Source organism: Schistocerca gregaria, chromosome 5 (genome assembly GCF_023897955.1).
Source record: "Schistocerca gregaria isolate iqSchGreg1 chromosome 5, iqSchGreg1.2, whole genome shotgun sequence".
In the NCBI taxonomy this organism is placed as follows: domain Eukaryota; kingdom Metazoa; phylum Arthropoda; class Insecta; order Orthoptera; family Acrididae; genus Schistocerca; species Schistocerca gregaria.
In genome coordinates, this window is record NC_064924.1 from 289710184 (window position 1) to 289736481 (window position 26298).

The 26298-nt window shown below is 41.9% G+C and overlaps 1 long non-coding RNA gene across 1 annotated transcript in view; it reads right to left on the reverse strand.

Annotated features, from left to right (window-relative positions):
• The window catches only part of LOC126271972 (uncharacterized), a 187543-nt gene extending 161780 nt beyond the window's left edge, over positions 1–25763 (reverse strand). Inside the window, exons 1-2 of the long non-coding RNA XR_007549161.1 lie at positions 25686–25763; positions 25019–25102 (exon numbers count right to left, since the gene is read on the reverse strand). This is a non-coding gene — a long non-coding RNA (uncharacterized LOC126271972). The remainder of the gene's footprint in view (positions 1–25018; positions 25103–25685) is intronic.
• Between the last annotated feature and the right edge of the window lie 535 nt (positions 25764–26298).

Here is a 26298-nt window from a genome sequence, read left to right on the forward strand (position 1 = left end):
CACCTCTGGTGATCGTCGAGGGGACACTGAATAGTGCACGGTACATCCAAACCGTCATCGAACCCATCGTTCTACCATTCCTAGACCGGCAAGGGAACTTGCTGTTCCAACAGGACAATGCATGTCCGCATGTATCCCGTGCCACCCAACGTGCTCTAGAAGGTGTAAGTCAACTACCCTGGCCAGCAACATCTCCGAATCTGTCCCCCATTGAGCATGTTTGGGACTGGATGAAGCGTCGTCTCACGCGGTCTGCACGTCCAGCACGAACGCTGGTCCAACTGAGGCGCCAGGTGGAAATGGCATGGCAAGCCGTTCCACAGGACTACATCCAGCATCTCTACGATCGTCTCCATGGGAGAATAGCAGCCTGCATTGCTGCGAAAGGTGGATATACACTGTACTAGTGCCGACATTGTGCATGCTCTGTTGCCTGTGTCTATGTGCCTGTGGTTCTGTCAGTGTGATCATGTGATGTATCTGACCCCAGGAATGTGTCAATAAAGTTTCCCCTTCCTGGGACAATGAATTCACGGTGTTCTTATTTCAATTTCCAGGAGTGTATTTATGTATTAAAAAGCCTATGAAGTGTAAGTCTGAACGAAACATTACGTTCTATCAAAGTTATGTGTCAAGGTAAGTGCCTGGCACAATGCGAACAGGCAAAAAAAAAAAAAAAGAAATATTCTTCTCATGCATGAAATGTGCGTTTTTATGGTCTTGTTTTCAGTGGAGTAAGCTACAGTTATACACATATTCGAAAGTATTTCTTTATAATTATATTACAGCTCATGCCACTGAATCAAGGAGATTCGGTCGTTTTTAGATGTCTTATAATCTATTGACTTTGTAACTAATTGACTATAAAAATGATTAAAAACGAACTATAATTTTACCGCTGCTTTGCCGCCCCTTGGGGAGCTAGAGTCGCACAAACTGTCAGTTGGTAACAATATTCTCAGCAGTGAGTGTCGTGACTTTATGTTAGACGGTGTGAGAGTGTAGCGTGTATTCATTATTTTCTGTTAACCAAACTTATGAATTCAATAACGTGCCCATACCATCAGAATTTGGAACGCTCTCCAAGAACCGAATTCAAATTACAAGCATGGCATAAGCTGGCAATACTAGCGCGCCTAAGCAAAAAATACCATCGCTCCGCACAAGTATGTCATTCGCCACTCCAGTATATCACAGCTCAAACACGACGGACGATTTCGAAGTGTCAGGCTGAGAGAATTACTATGCTGTCGTACTGCCTGCATCCTGTCTTCTCTACGGCAAATCATTGTACTGCTCAAGCGAAAGCGATAATTGTGTATCCCTATTTTTTGTAGTTTCTCCTTTCAGGCAGCTGTAGACAAATATCTCCCTCGCTTTTGACTGTTTGAAGATAATGGGAGGCATCTGATGAGAACAATGTGTCCCGACGAAATTCATAGGGCAAGCCGTGCAATTTTGTCATCCCCTACTTATCGCTTCGATCTACATGTTGGTGGAAGCCTCTGTACGCGTAGTTTTGTTTCTATATTCAACGTAAAACTCTTAACTCCGAGTTTTTGAGCATATTTTCCATCATGTTGCTGTTTCTTCAACCATTTCTAGTGTTACCAATTTACTAACGAGTAAAGAATCACAGAAACATTAAACCAAATAAACTTTTATAGTTTTATATAAACTTTCAGTTTTAATGTAAGGTTCCCCATTGGGCCAGTTTTTTGCAAACGTGCATAGCGGTGAGAACTTACATATCGGAAGGAACCAAGGGATATGTTTACTGCATGCAAATTTTTAAACCTTCTAGAACAGAAATCACACACGGGAACACATTCAGTCCACAAGTAAAGTACAGACAATAGGTCCTCTTCTGCCGGCTGCTGCTGGCCTAGCGGTTCTGGGCTCTTCAGCCTGGAGCCGCGTGACCGCTACGGTCGCAGGTTCGAATCCTGCCACGGCCATGGATGTGTGTGATGCCCTTAGGTTAGTTAGGTTTAAGTAGTTCTATGTTCTAGGGGACTGATGACCTGAGATGTTAAGTCCCATAGTGCTCAGAGCCATTTGAACCATTTGGTCCTCTTCTAACAGCAGCTTATATCAGGTCGCTGGAGCAGTGAAAGGTACTATTCGACTGAAAAAACGGCAGATCCCTCTGGTATCAAAGAAAACACACATAACTGTAGGCCTATATCAATGACGCTACTTCGTTGTAGAATTGTGGGTCATGTTTTACGATCGCACTTTACGGAAATCTTGGGGATAAGGAAGCTCATCTATATAAATCAATATGGATTCCGGAAACATAGATGAAGCGACATTCATCTCGCTATGATAGTCCGTGAGACCTACAGCGCCAATGAACACGGTGCCCAATAACGCTGTGTTCCTTGACCTCGGTACAGCCGAACACTGTAGTATAGTGAAGAAAATAGAGCTTGTCGAGTAGCGGACCATAAGGCTATTTGCGGCAGGTACTAGCAGATATAGCTCCAAACGTATAGCTTAAGGTCCAAGGGAGCTCTACAGGGCCGTTACTGTTTACAGTTTAGAGGGTGAAACGGGTGTAAGTCCAGGTATCCATATTGGTGACTGTGGATGGTGTGCTCAAAGGCGTTACATCAGTACATACATCATTTACAGACTAATAATTTGGAGGAAGGTCGCAGTATGTCGAGGAGATGATGTGTAATTACGTTTCTGGAAGATCCGAGAATCTGAGGATGACGGATATGTACTATCGAAACTTGTCTTGAAACAAACTATTTCAAATGAAGCGATCTTACAGGGTGTTTCAAAAATGACCGGTATATTTGAAACGGCAATACAAACTAAACAAGCAGCCATAGATATACACCGTTTGTTGCAGTATGCTTGGGACAACAGTACATTTTCAGGCAGACAAACTTTCGAAATTACAGTAGTTACAATTTTCAACAACAGATGGCGCTGCTGTCTGGGAAACTCTATAGTACGATATTTTCCACATATCCACCACGCGTAGCAATAATATGGCGTAGTCTCTGAATAAAATTACCAGAAACTTTTGACAACGTTTCTGTCGGAATGGCTTCACATGCAGATGAGATGTACTGCTTCAGCTGTTCAATTGTTTCTGGATTCTGGAGGTACACCTGGTCTTTCAAGTGTCCCCACAGAAAGAAGTCACAGGGGTTCATGTCTGGCGAATAGGGAGGCCAATCCACGCCGCCTCCTGTATGTTTAGGATAGCCCAAAGCAATCACGCGATCATCGAAATATTCATTCAGGAAATTAAAGACGTCGGCCGTGCGATGTGGCCGGGCACCATCTTGCATAAACCGCGAGGTGTTCGCAGTGTCGTCTAAGGCAGTTTGTACCGCCACAAATTCACGAAGAATGTCCGGATAGCGTGATGCAGTAATCGTTTCGGATCTGAAAAATGGGCCAATGATTCCTTTGGAAGAAATGGCGGCCCAGACCAGTACTTTTTGAGGATGCAGGGACGATGGGACTGCAACAGGGGGCTTTTCGGTTCCCCATATGCCCCAGTTCTGTTTATTGACGAAGCCGTCCAGGTAAAAATAAGCTTCGTCAGTAAACCAAATGCTGCCCACATGCATATCGCTGTCATCAATCCTGTGCACTATACCGTTAGCGAATGTCTCTCGTGCAGCAATGGTAGCGGCGCTGAGGGGTTGCCGCGTTTGAATTTTGTATGGATAGAGGTGTAAACTCTGGCGCATGAGACGATACGTGGACGTTGGTGTCATTTGGACCGCAGTTGCAACACGGCGAACGGAACCCAAGGCCGCTGTTGGATCACCTGCTGCAGTAGCTGCGCGATGCCCTCTGTGGTTGCCGTACGCGGTCGCCCTACCTTTCCAGCACGTTCATCCGTCACGTTCCCAGTCCGTTGAATTTTTTCAAACAGATCCTTTATTGTATCGCTTTTCGGTCCTTTGGTTACATTAAACCTGCGTTGAAAACTTCGTCTTGTTGCAACAACACTGTGTTCTAGGCGGTGGAATTCCAACACCAGAAAAATCCTCTGTTCTAAGGAATAAACCATGTTGTCCACAGCACACTTGCACGTTGTGAACAGCGCACGTTTACAGCAGAAAGACGACATACAGAATGGCGCACCCACAGACTGCGTTGTCTTCTATATCTTTCACATCACTTGCAGCGCCATCTGTTGTTGAAAATTGTAACTACAGTAATTTCAAAAGTTTGTCCGCCTGAAAATGTACTGTTGTCCCAAGCATATTGCAACAAACGGTGTATTTCTATCGCTGCTCGTTTAGTTTTTATTGCCGTTTCAAATATACCGGTCATTTTTGAAACACCCTGTAGCTTCCAATATTATAAATTACAATATGACATCGCCCCACAAAACAAGTGCGAATTATATAATAACTATACGAGAGACATTTAATAAGTAATGCAATACCTTCTTTCTTAAAACAGGTTTTACATTCTGGATCCCAGTACACAATATTACTCTTCACTCTATTGGCTACAAAATCATAGTGTTCAACATAATTTCTTTCAGTATGGTGGCCTCACGCCACCTCATTGGAAGGGCCTGTATACACGCATGGTACCACAACCAACGTCTTCCTGCATCAATAACTCCCCATCAACCACATATTGCTTCATCCAGAGGACTTCCTTCAACGTTCCAAACAGATGGAAACTGGAAGGCACGAGATCGGGGCATGAGGGTTGATGAGAAGAAACAGTCCAATGAAGTGTTGTCAACTGCTATTGGGTTCTCGCACCTTTTGAGTCCTTGCGTGGTTACGGAGAAGTTACGTTTGCATTTTTGTGGCAGCAGATCAGGCGCTCAAGTATAGCCGCATGGACGCAAAAAAATTTATCTATATGACCAGTGATTTCCGTTTGGTGGTGTAGTTACTGGAAGCAGAAAACATCAAGTTGTAAAGTTTGTTACGTGTTTGTGGAAGAACTGTGTGATACAAAGAAAAAACAACTCTCACATTGATGGGTGGACATATCAAGATATCACATATAAAATTATCACGACTTGTACTTGTTACAACCTATATATAAACGGTGTAGTCGATAATAAGAAAAGTTCTACAAGGCTGTTTGCGGACGATGCTGGTTTTCTATGGAAAAGCTGCAATACCAGGAAACTTTATCAACACGCAGGAAGACCTGCAAAGGATTGCAGATTGCTGTAACTAACTCTCATCACACACAAATGTAATGAATAGTTCCAGATATCAATAACTTTTAGATTGCACCACTGGCGATAAATCACTGGTTACATGAATAAATGGAAAATACTTGAGAATAGCCAGCAGATGACAAGCTGAGATGTATTGGAGCTACCTGAAGAGAACGTTAACTCATCTGTGAGAGAAATGACTTTCAAAACATTATGATGATCATTTGCTGTGTATCGCTCATCAATATTCGACCATTACTAGTAGCTAGAAAAGAGAAAGAAGATGCAGCGAAGAGCAACCCGTTTTGTTGGTAAGCGCGCTATTTAACTGAAATACTTAGCACACTGAAGTGGAAGACATTATAAAAGAGTCGTTGTGTGACACAGAGAGCTTTGCAGTTGAAATTCTGAGAGCGTACATTCGGAGAAAAGCCGTGCGCCATAATTTTCCGATTGAAGCGTCACGAAAGGACGAAAAAGATTTAGAAATTAAGTTTACCGAAATGCGTTACTCCAAAGCTCTATTCGGGAATGGAACAAAGAAAAAGAGAAGTGATAGATATACCACAAGTACCCTCCGACACAAACGATAACGTGGCTTACAGAGCATAGATGCAGCGTCAGATGTTTCTTTCAAGTTCCTTCGAATTTCCCGCGTTTCACAAATAGCAGACAATTGGTCAGATGACGTGGGCTCAGAACGCCACTGGCATGTAGTTTTGTTTAACGTATGTTACCTGGTGATCTCCAAAATTATCTTCCATACTTCACCTTTAGTGTAAAATATGGAAAAAATTAAGTGAATCGTCAATTTAACATGAAATGAAGTACAAGTTACTAAACAGGATGACGCGGTGCCTCCGAATCTCTAATGTGAAAACTCATAAAGCTTTTTAAATAAAACAAACGTTATTAACGTTCTACGTCTTTATCCTTAATGTGTACATACTTGCAGCCATCTGCCACTAGAGGTCTCCGAATTGTAGCGAGCTAAATGGCACTGTGTAACGGGACTACATCGGTGCGTGGGAAACAGCCTTTTGTAATCTAATTTTGAATTCCAAGAGGGTGTCCTAACTTGAGTAACCACTCCTTCAGTGTGGCGATGCCACACCATACGCCAGCGCTGCGACTTCTGCTACAGTTTGACGCCTTGGGTTCCCTTTCACCGATCATCCCGCATACAGTCCCCATTTAGCCCCATCCGATTTTCAAAAATGGTTCAAATGGCTCTGAGCACTATGGGACTTAACTTCTGAGGTCATCAGTCCCCTAGAACTTAGAACTACTTAAACCTAACTAACCTAAGGACATCACACACACCCATGCCCGAGGCAGGATTCGAACCTACGACAGTAGCGGTCGCGCGGTTCCAGACTGTAGCGCGTAGAACCACTCGGTCACCCTTGACGGCTCCGATTTTCATCTGTTCCCATACCTTAAAGAAAACCTTCGACATCCCCATTTTCTTACTGACGATGCGGTGCAAGCAGAGGTGATGTGACTCGGTGAACAAACAAAACATTCTACTGTGACGGTATGGAAAAACTAATCTGTCTTTGGGAGAAATGTATTCATCACGAGTGTATATATTAGTAACATTTTATTTAAAAATATTTACGAGTACTCACTTAAGAAACCCGGAAGCACTGTTTTTAGCACGCTCTCGTACGAATTAGAAATGCCTTTTATTACTTTTACCTCACTTTAATCTTCCAATAAATTCTGTCCTATGTCGCAACGGTTAGTTACAAAACTATTGAGCGTCGAACATCGCTGATATACAGGTTGTAGGCATATAACTGTAATTAATGACAGCAATCCAGAATGGCACGATGCTCTTTGCAAGGCCAGTGGCAGACAGAGTGAAGACAACACACTGAAATCTCGTAAATCGACATAGATAAATGAGAAAGGCAATTTAAAGAGTGAAATGATCCAGAATGAGATTTTCACTCTACAGTGGAGTGTGCGCTGATATGAAAACTCCTGGCAAATTAAAACTATGTACCGGACCTAGACTCGAACTCGGGACCTTTGCCTTTCGCTGGCAGACATTACAAGAGAGGCGTTTTGCATCACGGCGAGATATACTATTGATATCTCGAGAGATCACTTTTCGGAAAGAGTCGGACAACACATTACTTCTCCCCACATACGTCTCGCGTAATTACCTCGGAGAGATAATTCGAGATATTAGAGCCAATACTGAGGCGTATATAATTCTTTCCACGAGGTAATGGCTAATAGAACAGGGTTGGAGTACTCAGTTAGTATTTCAAAAAGTACCCTCTGCCATACACCATTAGGTGACTTGCAGAGTATGACGTAGATGTACATGAGAGTCGACATGTATTTCACGAGCTTCCCTGTTCCGCTTCATGAGGCTGTGTTCCCACTAGCGGCACGTGACTCGGTTGAGCACAGAGGCTCCTCTCAGCTTAACAGACACAGTTCAGTTGATAGTTCAACAGGCCCCTAACAGGTCACAGTGAGCAGTTCCAGTCTTAATCGAGTGAAATCCTGATAGCACTATATGTAGGGTCTACATAGTACTGGTAGTGTGCTAAATGAACTACGCTGCGTAAAATTCCAGTAGTGTCGCTGGGCAACAAGTTACAACAAGCCATCACTAAGATATTCAGATGTTTAGATCATTTCCCTTTACCTTTGGGATAATATCTTATTTAGCTAACCTAAAGACAAAGATATTGTTCTCTTTAATATATTTTCACTCCGTCTCCTCAGTACACCCGCGATTCTTTGAAAAATAGAAGAACCATGTACGAAACAAAGTCAGATGCATGATTACAATTGAATTCATTGATTAAATATTTTATTTCAAGTAGGTAAGTGGGAAAACGTTTATGAATGGTTTGATATTACGCTTGCGTGCAGAAAAGACAGGCCTTCAGTGTAATAAAAAAAATTAAACGGGAAGAGTTAAATTAGCTCAGCAGTCACTGGTAATACAAATAAATAGCTATTAGGCAGCATTAAAGGGTCTCTTACAAACACCATGAGGATGTTCATGTGACATTATAAAAAATATTTCGTAACTGTTTGTGATTCTGATGAAATTGTGCTGAGATTCACCTGTAGTCCAAGTTTTGAAAGATATTTTAACTAGGGGATGAACATGATGTTTGCTTTTTTCACATGCTCATCATCTGATGAGTATCATACCTTCGACGGAAACGATAAAGCTGGTTCCACAGTAAATACAAAAAAAATACACACACACATTTATTTACAAGCCTCCTCAAATTCGTTGTCTTGGACTGGTGAAACGGTAAATTTATCTCTGGAAACATATAATAATAATAATAATAAGAAACGCCAGATATACAATATTACACATTCTGAATGTTCTTACAATACTCGTGAATGAAGGAAATGCTTTGATGGCCTCACACACGTGGATGGCTTCTTGTCAAGATCCACAAATACTCAAATCAATATACAGTTAATTACTCCATTCAGACTCATCATATTACAACAGCAAACCATTAACTCAGTTATAACCACAGCCATGGGTTGGACGTCCTCTGCAGCTTCACCTCGTTGTCTGACAGTTGGTTGGCTTGAGGCTGTCGTAAATTGTTCGAGCATGCCATAAGCAATTGCGGTGGGGTCTCAAGTCGAGTGGAGTGAGTTGCTACTCGTGGCGAGGAACCAGCCTCACAGGAGTCACCTGCTACCTCAGGGAGCAGCAGGCACGGGTCTACAGATATGTGGCTCTCTCCAGGAAGTTGAGGTGGGGCACGCACGCCAAAGGAACTGCTACAGGCATGCGTATTCAAATGCAGAGATATGTAACCAGGAAGAATACGGCGCTACGGTCGTAAAGGCCTAAATAAGACAACTAGTGTCTGGTAGAGTTGTTAGATCGGTTACTGCTTGTACAATGGCAGGTTATCAAGATTTAAGCGAGTATGAAAGTGGTGCTACATCGCCGCACGAGCGATGGTACACAGCATCTCCAAGGTAGCGATCAAGTGGTGATTTTCCCGTACGATCACGTCACGAGTGTACTGCGAATATCAAGAATCCAGTAAAGCATCAAATCTCCGACTCGCTGTGGCTGGAGAAAGATGCTGCGAGAACGGGACCAACGACAACTGAAGAGAATAGTTCAGTGTTACAGGAGTGCAATACTTTCGCAAAGTTGTTGCATAGTTCAGTGCTGGGTCATCAACAAGTGTCAGCGTGCGAACCATTCAAAGAAACATTATCGATATGGGATTTCGGGGCCGAAAGTCCTTTCGTGTACCAAAGATGACTGCACGGGACAGAGGTTTAAGCTCCGCGTGAACCCGTCAACATCGACATTGGACTGTTGATGACTGGAGACATGTTGCCTAGTCAGACTAGTCTCGTTTCAAATAGTATCGAGCAGATGGACGTGTATGGATGTGGAGACAACCTCATGAATTCATTAGCGCCTGCATGTTAGCAGGGACTGTTCAAGCTGGTGGGGACTCTGTAACGGTGTGGGGCGTGTGAGGTGGGAGTGATATAGAACCCCTGATACGTTTAGATACGACTCTGACAGGTGACACGTATGTAGGCATCCTGTCTGATCACTTGCATTCCGACGCACTTCGGCAATTCCAGCAGGACAATGCAACAACCTATACGTTAATAATTGCTGCTCAGTGGCTCCAGTAACACTCTTCTGAGTCTAAAAACTTTCACTGGGCACCAAACGCCCCTGACATGAACATTATTGGCCACATCTGGAATGCATAGCAACGTGCTGTTCAGAAGAGATCTCCACCCACTCGTACTCTTACGGATTTATGGACAGCCCTGCTGGATTCATGGTGTCGGTTCCCTCCAGCACTACTTCAGAGAATAGTCGAGTCAATGCCACGCCGTGTTTCGATACTCCTGCGAGCTCGTTGGGGCCCTATACGATATTAGGCAGGTGTACCAGTCTATTTTGCTCTTCAGTGTATATAGCGTGTGTTTTTCCGTTCAGAACATTCTTCTCATCTTTGCGCCCAGGTCGGGTGCCTCTGATTACTTGTAAAGCCCTGAATCATCAGTACTTGGAAATATATCACAAATAAAATATACGTAGAACCATTGCATATAATTATCTTGTTTAATGCAACTACCAAATACGGCACTCTGGCGACGTAGCTTTATGATTTCTTCATTTATTTTTTGTTACTTTTTTATTTTAGGCCTTCAAAAATTATAAAAGTAAACCGATTATTACTTTTCAAACGTGACTGGAATCCACGGCCTTTAAAATTGAAACATCCAGCTTTAGTCTTCTGGACCTCTTAAACAATGAAAGAAAACTTTTAATGAGCCAAATATAATATTGGCTCTATATTAATTAAACTATTATAACTCTTACTGATGAGGTTCACTGGAGGAAAGATGACAAACTGGAGGAGTTAATAGCAGTTAGCAGATGCCTAGTTAACAAAGACCACAAGCAGCTGCGAGTTATTTTTCTGAGGTATGGTCGGATGTTAAACGGAAGTTCGTGCACATATTTTCAGGATTCACTATATGTAAATTATTGGCGCGCCCTACAGATAACTATTGAAGCGGTACTCTGCACTGGCATACTTCCTCATTATCATGATGGGCCTTCGACTCTCTCTCTCCCTCCCACCATCCTCTCTCTCTCTCTCTCTCTCTCTCTCTCTCTCTCTCTCTCTCTCTCTCTCTTTTCGGATGCGTTCTTTTTTTTATTGTCCTTGAGCAAAAATATCCTCTTTGATCTGCGTCTCGTATCATTTTTCTGAAACACACAAGGCTACATGAGCATAAGGTTCATACTATAACAAAGTATAAGCCTTTATCATTATATTCATTACAATTGCAAAATATTTACGTATTGTAGTTACCTTACCTCCATATGTGACCTCATGTCTATCCTTCCACCCTCCTCTCTCTCCCTCTCTATCGCTCTCTCTCTCTCTCCCTCCTTCTCTCTCTCTCTCTCTCTCCGTCTCCCTCTCCCCTCTCTGTCTGTCTGTCTGTCTCTCTCTCTCTCTCTCCGTCTCCCTCTCCCCTCTCTGTCTGTCTCTCTCTATCTCTCTTTTATGGTGCGTTGTTTTTTTATTGCCCTTGAGCAGATATATTCTCTTTGATCTGCTTCTCGTGTCACTTTTCTGAAGTACACAAGGATACGTGAGCGTCTATTGCAAATTGTAGTTACCATACCTGCTTATGTGAGCTCATATTACCTCCATTTTTTACATTAAGTTGTTCCTCACCAAATCGTTGCATCCACGAGTGGTATTCGTAATGCTATATAACTCTTTTAACATAAAAAAGTGGACTTCCAGAGGGTGTCTATCGCATCACCTTCGAACAGTACATACAAAATAGTGAAGCAAGTCCTGCAATGTCGGTTTCTTGATCTCATGTACCTATACCTAACGTGGCATGTTATTATACAGCCTCTTCCTGCTTAATACTACATGAGTATGTCACACTAACAAACCTCATTGGCACGGCGCTCCATCGCGCCTGCCAAACCTAACAACCTTGACACTCCATAGCTACCGGTTATAATCACTCAATGCATCGCACTACTGGCATCCAATATTAACTACAACACGCAAATCGTCCTTACAAGTCAGACTCGTCCAAAGTCTCATCCAATTATCTTCCAATACTGATTCAACTATTTAAACACCATCCAAAAGTCGTCCACAAATATTCGTCTCCTACTTCTTCGTTCTGCGCTAGCTCAGAATTACGGAAGTGGTTGCCAGCCGTTCAATGAATTGAGGTGCGAAATGTTTAGTCGACCTTTCGATTTGTGACTTATGTGGGCCTAACTCTCAACAACTTTATCATGAATAATTTTTCTCACTCTGTGTGGACTACAGTGTACTTAAAAGAATTTAGGCCTTACAAATTAGCATCAACTATGACGTTTTGATTTTTTACTTCTTTACTACAGATACCAACACATTTATGAGACAGTATCCACATATACCACCGAATGTACCTGAACAATTATATCATACATGTAGCTCGGGAGATACTATGGGCATAACACGCATTTTGCTTAAAATGGAAAGCAAATTACCCATGCTATTTTCATTCAGCGTTTCATAATGAGAGCATATAGCTTCTTCCAAGAAATTTTAAGCGTAATATCAAACATTTCATAAACTTTTTCTCACTTACTTTCTTGAACTAAAATATTTAACCCCTGAATTCATTAGTAATGTCATCATACATCTACATCTACATCTACATGATTACTCTGCAGTTGACATTTAAGTGCTTGGCAGAGGGTTCATCGAACCACAATCATACTATCTCCCTACTATTCCACTCCCGAACAGCGCTCGGGAAAAACGAACACCTAAACCTTTCTGTTCGAGCTCTGATTTCTCTTATTTTATTTTGATGATCATTCCTACCTATGTAGGTTGGGCTCAACAAAATATTTTCGCATTCGGAAGAGAAAGTTGGTGACTGAAATTTCGTAAATAGATCTCGGCGCGACGAAAAACGTCTGTGCTTTAATGACTTCCATCCCAACTCGCGTATCATATCTGCCACTCTCTCCCCTATTACGTGATAATACAAAATGAGCCGCCCTTTATTGCGCCCTTTTAATGTCCTCTGTCAGTCCCACCTGGTAAGGATCCCACACCGCCCAGCAATATTCTAACAGAGGACGAACGATGTTGTTTTGTACATGGCACTGCTATTTTTCAAAGAATCCGGGGTGTGCTAGTAGTACCGTAAGAAAACAAAGTGAGTATATCCTTGTCTTTAGGTTAGCTGAATAATATTTTTTCCCAAGGGTAAAAGGAAGTGATTTGAACATCTGGATATCTTAGTGTTGGTTTCTTGTAACTTGTTATCCAGCAAGACTTCTGGAATTTTACGCAGTGTGTTCCATTTAGCTCGCGACCGGTACTTTCAACATATAGTAATATAAGGACTTCATGCGATTAAGACTGGAACTGTTCACTGTGACCTGCTAGGGGCCTGTTGAACTCTCATCTGAACTGTCTCTGCTAAGCTGAGACGAGCCACTGTGCTCACACCGTGTCGTGTGACGCTAGTGGTAACAGAGCGCCATGAGCGGAACAGGGAAGCTCGTGAAATACGTGTCGACTCTCCCGTACATCTACGTCATCTCCGCAAGTCACCTAACGGTGTATGACGGAGGGTACTTTTTGGTACTACTAACTGACTCCTCCAACTCTGTTTCACTAGCGATTACCGCGTGGAAAGGATTATTGTTGGTAAGCCTCTGTATTGGCGCTAGTTTCTGGAATTTTCTCCCCGTGGTCATTACGCGAGACATGTGGAAGGAAGTAATATGTTGTCCGACTCTTCACGGAAAGGGCACTCTCGAGATTTCAGTAGTATATCGGTCCGTGATTCAAAACGTCTCTCTTGTAACGTCTGCCAATTGAGTTCGTTTAACATCTGCGTAGCGCTCTCGCGCCCCTTAAGCGATCCCGTGACGAAACATACCGCCCTTCGTTGGATGTTCTCTATCTCTTCTATCAGTCCTACTTGCTAGGGATTCCAGATAGATGATCAGTACTCAAGAATCGGTCGAACAAGCGGCTTACAAGTTACTTCCTTCTTGGATAAGTTACATTTCTCTAAGATTCTTGCTAGGAATCTGAGCCCGGCATCTGCTTTTCCCATTATTTGTTTTATGTTGTCATTCCACTTGACGTCGCTCTGAATGGTTACTTCTAGGTATTTTAAAGTAGATACTGTTTCCAGTGTAGCCGCGCAATAGGAATACGTTTTCCTTTGCATTATGTCACATTTATTCACGTTTGGTGTTAACTGCCTAAGATTTCTCTGTCCATCAGTTCTCTGGAGATTAATCTGCTTATCGTTACTATCTTCTGGCGTTGCTACTTGGTTGTATACTATCGCTTCATCAGCTAACAGCCTTAATGAGCATCCGACGTTTTCTATTACATCATTTATGTATACTGTAAACAGTAACGGTCCTATCACCCTTCCTTTGGGTCCTTCTGGGATTACCTTACATCTGTCGATTTTGTTCCGTTAAAAGTGACATGTTGAGTTCTATCTGCATGGGACTCTAGAATCCAGTGGCACATCTGCTCTGATACTCGATAAACTCTTATTTTTTCACCAAATGGCGGTGCAGGACGGTCTCAAATGCCTTCCTGAAGTCAAGGAACACGGCATTAACGTGAGCGCTATTGTCTATGGCACTGTGGATTTCAAATGGCTCTGAGCACTATGGGACTTAACTTCGGAGGTCATCACTCCCCTAGAACTTAGAACTACTTAAACCTAACTAACCTAAGGACATCACACACATCCATGCCTGAGGCAGGATTCGAACCTGCGGCCATAGCGGTCGCGCGGTTCCAGACTGAAGCGCCTAGAACCGCACGGCCACACCGGCCGGCGGAAAACAAGTGTCTGGTGCAGTTGGTAGATGGGTTATTGCTGCTTCAATAGCAGGTTATCAAAATTTAAGTAAGTTTTAACGTGTTATAGACAGCGCACGAGCAATGGGACAGCATATCCAAGGTACCGATGAACTGTGGATTTTCCCGTACGACCATTTAACGAGATTACCGTGAATATGAGGAATCCGTTAAAACATCAAATCTCCGACATCGCTGAGGCTGTCAAAAGACCCTGCAAGAACGGGACCGACGACGATTGAAGAGAATCGTTAAACGTGACAGAAGCGCAACCCTTCCGCAACCTAAGGACATTACACACATCCATGCCCGAGGCGGGATTCAAACCTGCTACCGTAGCAGTCGCGCGGTTCCGGACTGAAGCGCCTAGAACCGCTCGGCTACCAATGCCCGCCCTTGAATTTCATAGAGGAACAAAGCGAGCTGAGTTTCGCAGGACTTCTGTTTCCAGAATCAATAATGTTTTTACAGGAGAGACCATCACTCATCGAAAATGTTATAATTCTTGAGAATGAAACATGTTCCGTAATTTTACATCATATTGACGTCAACGATATAGTTATATAATTGTGTGTATCTGTCCTAATCACTTCTTAAAAATGGATATTACCTGCACTTTCTTCCAGTCGCAAGGTACCTTTCGATGCTCAAGCGATCTACGATAATTTACTGCTGGAAGCGGAGAAACTTCTTTCACACGATCTTTGTAGACTCATATAAGTATCTCATCTGGCACTGACGCCTTTCCGCTACTAAGCGATTGTAGTTGTTTTTCTGTCCCACGATCGATTACCTCAATATCTGCCATTTCAAAGTTCCTACAACGATTGAAAGGAGGGATCGTTTTACGAACTTCCGCGGTGAAACAACTTAGAAAGACCAAATTCCTTTTTGTCTGTTATCTTCCGTTTCGGAACTAGTGTGGTCACTGAGTGAATGAATAGAAGATTCTGAACCACTCACTGATTTCACATACGACCAAAACCTCTTAGGATTTTTGTTCGGATGGTTTGACCAAGTTTTAGTTTTAAAGTCATTGAACGCTTCCCACTTTACGCTCATTTTTGCTTCGTTCAGATATTTTTTTTCGGCTAGATATTTGCTGCCCTTGAATATGTGACGAATCTCTCTTTGTTTGCGTAGCAGTTTTCTAACATGCCTATTAAATCATGATGGTTCCGTCCCATCCGAAACATACTTCTACAGGGCATATTGCAGGATGCCTTTCAATTTTTTCCATTTGATCTCCACTTCTCCGTCCTTATCACCGAATATTTTATCTTGCTAAGCAAAAATATCTTCTTACTATTCGCCGAAATGAGCAGAGGATGCCCTCAGAACCCAAGGACCGTTGTGATAGATGCTACCACAGCCTAATGATCGCTGATATCTACATCGACGTTAACTGACTAGAAAAATACAAGTGTGTTTGTTGCCAGGAGGACTGTGACGTTATCCTCACGACTTAGTTCTCTATCTGCTAAAAAGTAATGTTCGGACAAGACGTCCAGAACAATGTCACACGAATCCCTGACTCTGGCACCAATTTTGACAGTATGGCACTCCCAAACTATTCCACGCAATTTGAAGTCTCATCCTTTTCCCACGGTACGATCAGGAAAATTTGTAACGATATTCTGCATGTTCTGTCTGAAGCACTCTACCACTAGAGCTGCTGATCCCATTTCCATTTTTGACCGATTTTTGGTACTTAACTTCACCCACATTAATTCACAATCGGAATCCGTCATAACCTCGCTAGATTTTATCGAATTCTTTATTGCAATAAATACGCCTTCACCATTCGCGCTTACTCTATCCTTACGATAAATATTCCAATCTGAACTCCGGATTTTGTTGTCATTAACGTCCGGTTTCAACCAACTTTCTGATCCAAATACTGTATGTGCACTATAACCTTCAGTAAACGATACTAATTCTGGAACCTTCTTTAGATGCTATTGCAGTTTATTAAAACCATATTAAACGTTTCTATCTCTGATCCTAGATGACTAACATTCTCTGAGGAAGTTTGTGTCTGACTTATCAATCATATCGTCTTTTATCCCAAGGGAGGGTTCATCTAAACTAAAAAGCTCCATGTGCAGGCAGTATGTACTCCGCTGCCCTAGTAGCCCCTTCCTGCGTGTAGTTCACGCCTGACGTACTAAGGGAAACCCACAATTCTGCACCCTATAACGGTAGTCGAGAAATTTTCATCCGATGCCGTCGCAGAGACGTCTGAGCCTCTGCTCCAAACCAGAGGACCATGAACATCCCTGGGTACAACGCTACAGATAGACAGCATAGCCTGCACCCTGTGTGCGACGCTAGCCGCCTTCACCAAAACAGCCATCCACGAAACGAGCCGAAGAAGTCCTCAGCACCCAAGCGGCAGGTGTCATTCATGCCGCCATGTGCCACTACATGCAACCGGTTGCACCCAGTGCTTTCGATAGCTGCTGGCAGGCCCTCCTCCAGATCACGGTTGTGACCCACCGGCAAAAGCATCGCGTTCCAACTGACATTCTTTCCCACATTTCCTGCTACTTCCAAGAGGCTCCATCATCCACCTAACATTGGAGCTTCCAACCACAAGCATAACCACCCGCTGCACATGCCCGGACTGGGCACGGAAATTGGTCGCTGTCCCAACATGAGAAGCATTCCGTGATGGGCCAGAGTTGACATCAACATTGGGTAGCACCTAGTATCCATTGCTAAGGCGTTGGGAGCCACCCACGCGACCTGCCTCCTTCGCATTCCTTAAAGTGACACGCTAACCCACCACCGTCTGCCAACCGCCCTCGAATGAGGACGGACTGGTCAGACGTTGCACATCAGAAGATGCAGCGACACCCAGGTCAACAGGAGATTCGGACGGCACCAAAGGTCTCATAGGTCTCGTCACCAGAGCTCCGACTTCGCCGCAACTTTCAGCATTAGCCAGAAGCATGACGACGATAGTCAAAGCAGCTATGCAGCTGTTCGCGGACAGCAGCCAATTTTCCTTGTGTCCACTCACAACAATCACATTAACTAGCAATATCATAGTGTGTAAAAACTCATAGCGAGATGAATGCCGCTAAATGTCTGTATGCGGAATACATATTAATTTATATAGAAGGGGTTCCTCATCCCCAGGATGGTCGTAAAGCGTGATCGTGAAACGTGCCCCACAATTCTACAACGAAATAACATAAGTTATTCAGGCCTACAGTTATATGTGTTTTTCTGGAAACCAGATTCACCTGCCCTTTTTACAGTTGAATAGCACCTGTCATTGCCCCAGCGACCTGCGACAAGCTGCTGTTGGAAGAGGACCTACCGTCCAAACTTTGTTTTTGTCGACTGAATGAGTTCCCGTGTGTGATTTCTGTTCCAGAAGTATTAAAAATTTGCATGCAGTAAAGATATCTCTTTGTTCCTTCCGATATGTAGGGTCTCACCGCTCTGTGCCATTGTAAAAAATTTCTCACATGGAGAAGCTTACACTGAAACTGAGCGTTTATATAAAAGTAGAAAAGTTGATTTGGTTTACTGCTTCTGGAATTATTTACTTCTTAACAAGTTGGTGACACTAGAAATGGTTGGAGAAATAGCAACATAATGCAGAAAAGGCTTAAAAATTCAGTTAAGTATTGTACTTTGTATACAGACAAAAAATTATTCGTACAGAGCCTTTCGGTAACATGTAGACCGAAGCGATAAGTAGGCAAATGGCAAAACTGAACGGCTTCAAACACTCAAAGGCAAGAGAGATATCTGTCTACAGCGGTCTGAAAGGAAAAAGTGCGTGAGCTGCAAAGAATAGGGGTTGTTTCAGGACAGAACCTTCCATTGACATGCAGCAGTCATCAGAGTCATTGTGCTGCTGAGCTACAGAATTTTCGCTTTAGCTTGACTAATACAATGATTTGCCGTAGAAAAGTAGGATGCAGGCAATACGACAGCATAGTAATTGACTCAGCTGGCGACTTCGATATCGCCCGTCGAGTTTGAGCTGTGATGTACTGGCGTGGCGAATGACTTACGTGAGCGGAGAGATGGTTTACTTAGGCGTGGTAGTAGCATCAGCATATGCCATGCTTGTAATTTGAATTGGGTTCATAGAGAACGTTGCAAATTACGATGGTATGGGCACGTGATTAATCCAGAAGTTTAGTTAACAGAAAATAATTAGCTTACGCTTCACTCTGCCTCAGTCTAACATGGTTCGTTTTTAATCATTTTTCTAGTTAATAAGGTAAATAATTAATAAATTATTATAAGACATAAATGATCATGAGATACTTATAAAAACGACCAAATCTCCTTGATTCAGTGACATAAGCTACAACACAATTATAAGGAAATACTTTCGAATATGTGTACAGTTGTAGCTTACGCCACTGAAAACAAAACCATACAAACACGCATTTCATGCGTGAGAAGAATTTTTTTTCTATGGTCGTATTATGCCAGGGACTTTCCTTGCCACCTATCTTCTTTTCACGGAGGCTAATGTTTCTTACACTTCGTCAACTTTTTAACACATAAATATTTTGTAAATGTAGTTACTTTTGTTTCAAAAGCGGATGTGTTGATGATTCTTGACATTTGTGGCTCAGATGCAGCAACAATTGTGGAATTGGTTTCTTCTGTGTTGGGGAATCGTTTTATTGTTTCCTTTCATTTTATTATCACATCTGTGTATGTTTTTATCTCCAACTACGATTGTAGTAGCTTGTCTGCTGCGTTAAATCATGTAGGTATTGCATTCCATACTGGTTTCCCTTGTTCCATATTCACTGATTTGGCTGGAAGTGTAGCGAAGAAAACTTATGTTTTTCAGCAAATATACGACGCCTTCCTGCAAAAGGTCAACTCTGCTGGTGTTTACAAGCACTTTTTCTGTTCTTCAAAAACACTAAATTCTCAAGTAAATATCTGTAGGTTACAAGAAAGTCGTAAATAAACTGTTCTGTTACATAGCGATCCAAACCTGCTAGGTTTGTTAAAAACCTAAAAAAAAGGGCATATATGGTGTTTTCTTCTTCTTGTTGCTGCAATTTATTGTGCTGCAGACGCTCCAGTTTGTAAAAACCATTCTACAGACCAGTATAAACAGTTAAGTTTCACTTTCGCTTTCACAAAGTGTCGGCGAACTCTACATATAACATCCTGGCCGCTTGCCGCGCTGCAGTCGCAGTGGGCAACAGAAAAGAGGCGGATTGCCGCGACTGTATATGTTCGATTGTGACTCTGCTTGCACTTCCCATCAGAGAGAGCTTAAACATTATCTTTGATGTTATTATTATTATCTTAGTAGCGATAGTAAAGAATGATTAACAACATATGTGTACTAGGAATTACTTGTGAATGCATCTTCCTGTCGGCATTTATTTTCTGAATTTATTTAATCAATATTAATCGTAATACCACTTAAATAAGAAAAGGTGATACTTCGATGATTACGAAATGCGTAAGTCTGCAGAAATTTAATTCTAAATGATAATTGCCGACTGTAACGTAAGTGTAAAAAATGTGATATTAATAACTGAAAGTAATCTATAGGGGTATACCAGATTTACCTGAGGTAGACAGCCGATAAGATGGTAAAGAGCGATAGAATATAGAAATTTACAATCCAGCTAGGGCTTACAACCCTCCTCTAAGTGATTTTGCTGTTTTAATTTGCTCTGTATTGGTGAAGCCGTCTTTTCGATACGACGTGTTGTCCATTGCTTTGACTAGACATTTTGTGTGACTCTTGAGTTTACGATGCGGGGGATGTGAGTGGCCTGGCCTTAGTGACTGGTCTAAACTGTATATGCTGTTTACTGAAAAGATGAAGTCATGAATCAAAGCCGACTGGTGGAGTCAGACCACTCGCTAATCACGAAATGTATGACTGTTTCTTTCCGTATGTGGCACGATATCCGAGGGTAACGTTAGGCAGGAAACTAAGGACAGAGCTAAAAATGTTGCGAGAGAAACGTTTTGTGATTATGTGTTTAGCCTTGCTTCCCACAAATATTTGGTTATTTTTTTAATTTCGCACGTTTGTCTGCGGAGTTGTTAGGTAAGAAACTAGGAACACAGCTTGTATTGTTACGGGCGCAGAAAGTAGTGATTGTATTTATAATCTTGATTCTTAAAGACTTTTTTTTCCAATGTGGTATCGTAGAGACGCAGCATATTCGAAATGGATTGTTTTTGTAGGAGACATGTTGTAGGCAGCTGATGAGTCTTTGTGGTGACGTTTAGGACTGTGATTCGGTTTGTAGTAAAGGTGCAGTTGAATGAGAACGAGTCTTTAGTTTTATTGGTTATCTAATTGCTTTTGGTTTTTGAACTGTTGCTTTTAGTTTACAGTTTGGTTTTCTAGTGTGAAAGTTGTGTGGAGTTTTGCGTTGGAGTTGTGTTTGAATATTTTCTTTTTTGCAGTATGGTGTGTGTGTGTGTGTGTGTGTGTGTGTGTGTGTGTGTGTGCGTGCCTGTGTTTTGGAGCCAGCATTGATTAAACATTTGTGGAAGGTGATCATCAACGGCCGTTAAGTAATGTATAAAATGCAACTTTGACCATCAGCCGTTTTTATTTTAAACCCAAATATCAACCGGTTTCAGTCATCGACCATCTTAACTGATAAAGGTTAAAAATTCTTTAAGCCACAACGTATCATTTGTCATTACTTAAATAATGTGTAGAACGTGTCAGGAATGTCAAAATACGACGCAGGACTTTCACAAGCAAACATAGTAATACCAAGTGTATACAGAGAAGTACTGAACTATGATTGGTGAGAACATTTTTATGATCTTTTTTGTTTAGTGCGAGATTGTAATTTGGTCATAGAAAGGATATTCCTTTGAAATTTGGTTCTCACTTTTTTATATATAGTAAGATGGTATCTGTTCTCTATTTTAGTGGTGCGTTTCTTGTACTTTTTGGTTGGGTTTATTCTGGAGGTATTCGTGAGAGTTATTTTACGATTATGTGACTCTCTTGGAACGATGTTAGTTATATTGTAGTATTTTTAGTTTGCCCCTGCTCAGAACTCCGTAATTCCCGTGGTTTGCTGCCGTAATGGTCTATCTTGTGGTCGTGACCTTGAAGTATGCCAGCGGGCTGTTATTACATCTTGGTTGTCATAATAAATTCGGCGACTTTTGGCCGTATGTATTGGCATCCATTTTTTGCTTTCTGTATTGGTATCACTTTCTGCTCGTTGTCTTGGTGACTATTTCTTCAGTTGATTTATATACGTCGAGTGATGTTTCAGAAGAAGTGTAAAATACTGCCAGTGCCTTACGTGTTTCATGCAGTAATGTCAGCGCTTGCCGTGATGGACGATGAGAGCAAAAGAAGGTGTGGTCATGTTACGCAACCAGTGGGAAAGGAGCAGGCAGACAACGTGTTTCGACGTAGTGCTTTCGGAAGAAAGGGCGAAACATTGCCGTAAAAGGGGATTATAGATGTAGTTGTTCCTTGTTTGAGTCGTAGGTATTTGAACTGTGCTAGTATCTGCAAACCAAGGAAAGCGCCACAACCCATGATATATCAGAAAATGCAGTGAATTATTTCTGTGCTTCCTATTGCTATGCAATCGATCTGTGTGATTCTCGCTTCCCGTGCCCCGGTTCCCAGGATCGATTCCCGGCGGAGTCAGGGATTTTCTCTGCCTCGTGATGACTGGGTGTTGTGTGATGTCCTTAGGTTAGTTAGGTTTAAGTAGTTCTAAGTTCTAGGGGACTGATGACCATAGATGTTAAGTCCCATAGTGCTCAGAGCCATTTGAACCATTTTTTATTTTTTTTATCTGTGTGAGCACACTCAGTAAGTGGGTCAGTGTTTTTTAATTAAGTCATGGGAATAACTGGGTGGATCAATGTTTGTGATTCTTTCCTTATTTCTTTGGAATCATGGAGTGAAATAGGTTCATCAATGTTTTTTTTAATTAAAATACGGGAGAAGGTATTTGGGTCAGTGTTAATATATCGAACGTGCGACTCCCTTGTGATTGACATTGATCCACTTATTCACTGAGCTTGCGCAGATCGATTGCATATTCATATCCCCACCACATTTGATACCTGCAATTTTCCGTGAGACGTGCACCAACTCATTACTTATGGGGAAATGTAAAAAATATATAAAAATGAGTCACCTGCTGCAGAATTTTCTTCTCTGACACTACTACAGTGCTCAAAGTGAAAGTAAAGTATTAGAAAACACAGGAGGAAAGGGTACGTAATAAGAAGCGACGTCCGCAATATAAGCGATAATGGTCATACATGCTCTGTGAATTGTGTATAGGTCTTACGGCAGAGTTATACGTCCGAAGAACAATTGCTTCATTTACTGGTTTGTAGTTGCATCACTACGCTAACCAGCTGTTGTTCGCACAATGGAGTACAATGAAACGCAGCATAAGTTAAATTACACTAAACTTATGCTTCCTAGTTGCAAATTCTATTGTTATTACCAGTTTCTAAGTGTCTGAATGTACCTTCTATTTGACACTCATATAATTTTCCAGGTGCGAGTAAATGGGGACAATAATGAAAACAAATTAACCGACTGCCGGTAACAGTGCATACTGATGATGTCAGATGTTGATTACGGTATAGTTTCTGCATAGTTTACGGTTATATTACATGTGGCGCAAATTTTGAAAGGCAGATCCTGTAGGTTCAACATGCTTGTATTAGTGCACCAATATCACAACAGCTTCTTAAAAAAAAATTTGCTGAAATGAATTTCTTTCTCATTTTAAGAAAATATGTAGAAATTATTCGGGCCTAACGTCCGTTGAAGAAGAGATGATAACAAACGGAGCTCGTATTGTGGAGAAAATAGTACCAGAGTTATTATGAAGGAACCAGCCTTGCGGTTACCTTAATCGGCTTAGAGAAACCGCCGAAACCCTAGATATTGATGGATGAATTACTGGATTATCCACTGTGAATCCAAATGCGAGGCCCGCGTGTTACCATAATGGCACATCACTAGAACTAAAATAAATAACGAAACCATGTTATCCCATTAAGCCGAAGTTTTATTGAATCGGCAAACTGTGGTTTCAGGTGGTATTGGCCATGGTATCGCGGCCGAACAGTTCAACAGCAAGGCGGTCTTCTCCACGCGCCGAGTTGACGACGGCGCCCCCAGCAGGCAGCATACGGTTTGGTGGCAATGAAGAGCGGCATGGTGTGGAGTGTTGAGCCTCCGTGGTTGGCGGGGAGGCCACTGGAGTAACCTGTCGACAAATTTAAATTTCAGATTTAGTAATGTGATCACATTATGGTGGGTCGATATGACATACTATATATATAAAATAGATAAATTATCATATGACACGGAGCATATATAGGATCGATTTCTGTAGTGATACTGTTCAGACTGCAAAGTAGACATGAAGCACAGTTACTAGTTTATAGCAACTGGAAAAAGTGTAAGGCGCTTCATAGGTATAGGCCAATAAAATAGTGTAATGACAATATTTTTATAAATGGTTCTGCACCCTAGATACTGGCTCACCGGAGGGATGCTCCTCTCGCCCATACTCATCAGCTCAATGATGCTAAGTATCATAAATAAGAATTTAAATGTGAGAACTACCAGCAATGGCTGTTTGCCTCTATCCTGCTCCCTGAGTGCGGTTCCTTCTGATGAAATGGATTAGATAATCATTGTATCATGATGGCAAATGGTTGTAACAAGTATCAGAATATTTCTACCATTATAGTGACCATTATACATAACTAAGTTCTATGCATAAAGTAACTGAGACAACTGAGACTATTGGTATATGCACTTATGTCATAATCGTAGTGTATCGTAAAACAAGTTTCCAAATGTTGAATTGAAATTCGGAGGGCGTCATGTATAATTATATGTCAGAAAAATAAACATAGATGCAGCACGAAATAACGGAACCAAAAGACCAAGTAAAAGCCGCGTGCCATGCTTAAAGGTGAAACTGTACTGAAAACTTGATTATTGTTTCGTGGACGGGAGGAGAAAATGTTTTATGAAACTTTGGCCATTCTATGAAAGGATAGGCAATCGTATTGCACCGTTGATTCTTAAAATTTAGTAGACCCTAGCAATACTAGGGCGAAAGAATATACTGTGGAAAAAGACTGCATATAGGCTCACAATGTAAAACTGTTGTAGAAGAAAAGTATTGCAAGCATCGTAATAACCACCCACAGCTCAGTACAATAAAATTTACGGTTCGACCATAGAATTTTGCATTTTCTAGGCTTGTCGATGTGCCTAAGCTAACAGCATTTCAGTGACATTAAAAAAGTACAATTGTAGAGTTGGAAAAATAAGGAAACGCAGGTTACTGTTCTGAAGGGAGCTACGATGTGGCCATGAAACTAGAAATATACTTAGAAACTAAAATCTGCAGATTGAAGTTTCACTCACCCTAGCAGTGTGGATTTCCAATTCTCACTGCAGACGTCTCTGCAGCAGCTCCTCAAAAAATGCGTCCAGCGTAAACTGACGCTCCTGTTGGAAAAGAACGTAATTAGTTTTCTGATAGCGAACATGTAGAGTAATACAGAACATGTGCTAGATTCTAACATGGACGCTTTTTACGAAGTGCTACATTTATCAATAATTTTGCTAGCTACACTTATTGATGATATTTATACAGTGATTGATTTTAATATACAAGTAACATCACTACTCAGTCTACGACTGACCAACTAGTAATACTAAACAAATACTATTGTGCCATGATGTACATATTTTTTTCTTGCGCGATTGGTTATTGAAGTACTTCTGGGAATTATGCCGAGTTGTTGTTCCTGTTGTATGCAGAGTATTTCAACGACCGATCGAGACGTGTCCTTCAGATTCCCAGACTAGATGGAGTCCAGGGATCGAGTGCACATAATGGTAAAACTCGCTGCACGCCAGGCACGGTCATCGAAACATTTTTCACAAATCCAAGCAACTCGGCAAAACACCCGGAAGCAGCATTAACTAGTATCACGTTCGTGCGCCAGTGATGATGTGAACAGGAAACGAAAAATACGCTTTGAAACTAAATGCTATCACTCCATATACAGATCTAATTTACACTCACCGGAGCAGCACGGATTTCTTCTTCTTCCTGCAGTCGTTTCTGCAGCAGCTCGACAAAGAACACGTCAAGCGAAAATTGACGTTCCTGTTGGAGAAGAACTTGTCAGTTTTATCATAAAGAGCACGTTTATAATTCAGAGATAGTGCTACTTCTTAACATGTACAGGTGTTACGAAGTGTAACACTTAATAGGAATACATGGACCTGTAGAAAGCGATAGTGAGTATACATTATAGGCAGTAATAGCTACCATTATGCTACGGGAGAACTGTTAAGCTGGAGTGACAAAGGGTTACAGAGGAATTATTTGAGGTACAGCATCGCCATGATTTTTCTATGCTCTGTTCAAATGGCTCTGAGCACTATGCGACTTAACATCTGTAGTCATCAGTCCCCTAGAACTTAGAATTACTTAAACCTAACTAACCTAAGGACATCACACACATCCATGCCCGAGGCAGGATTCGAACCTGCGACCGTAGCACTCGCGCGGTTCCGGACTGAGCGCCTAGAACCGCTAGACCATCGCGGCCGGCTATGCTCTGTTCCTCTGTGTTCTTTCTCTGGAAAGGAATGTAAGTGGGACTGTGACAGTTTTCACTGACAGTTCCAGT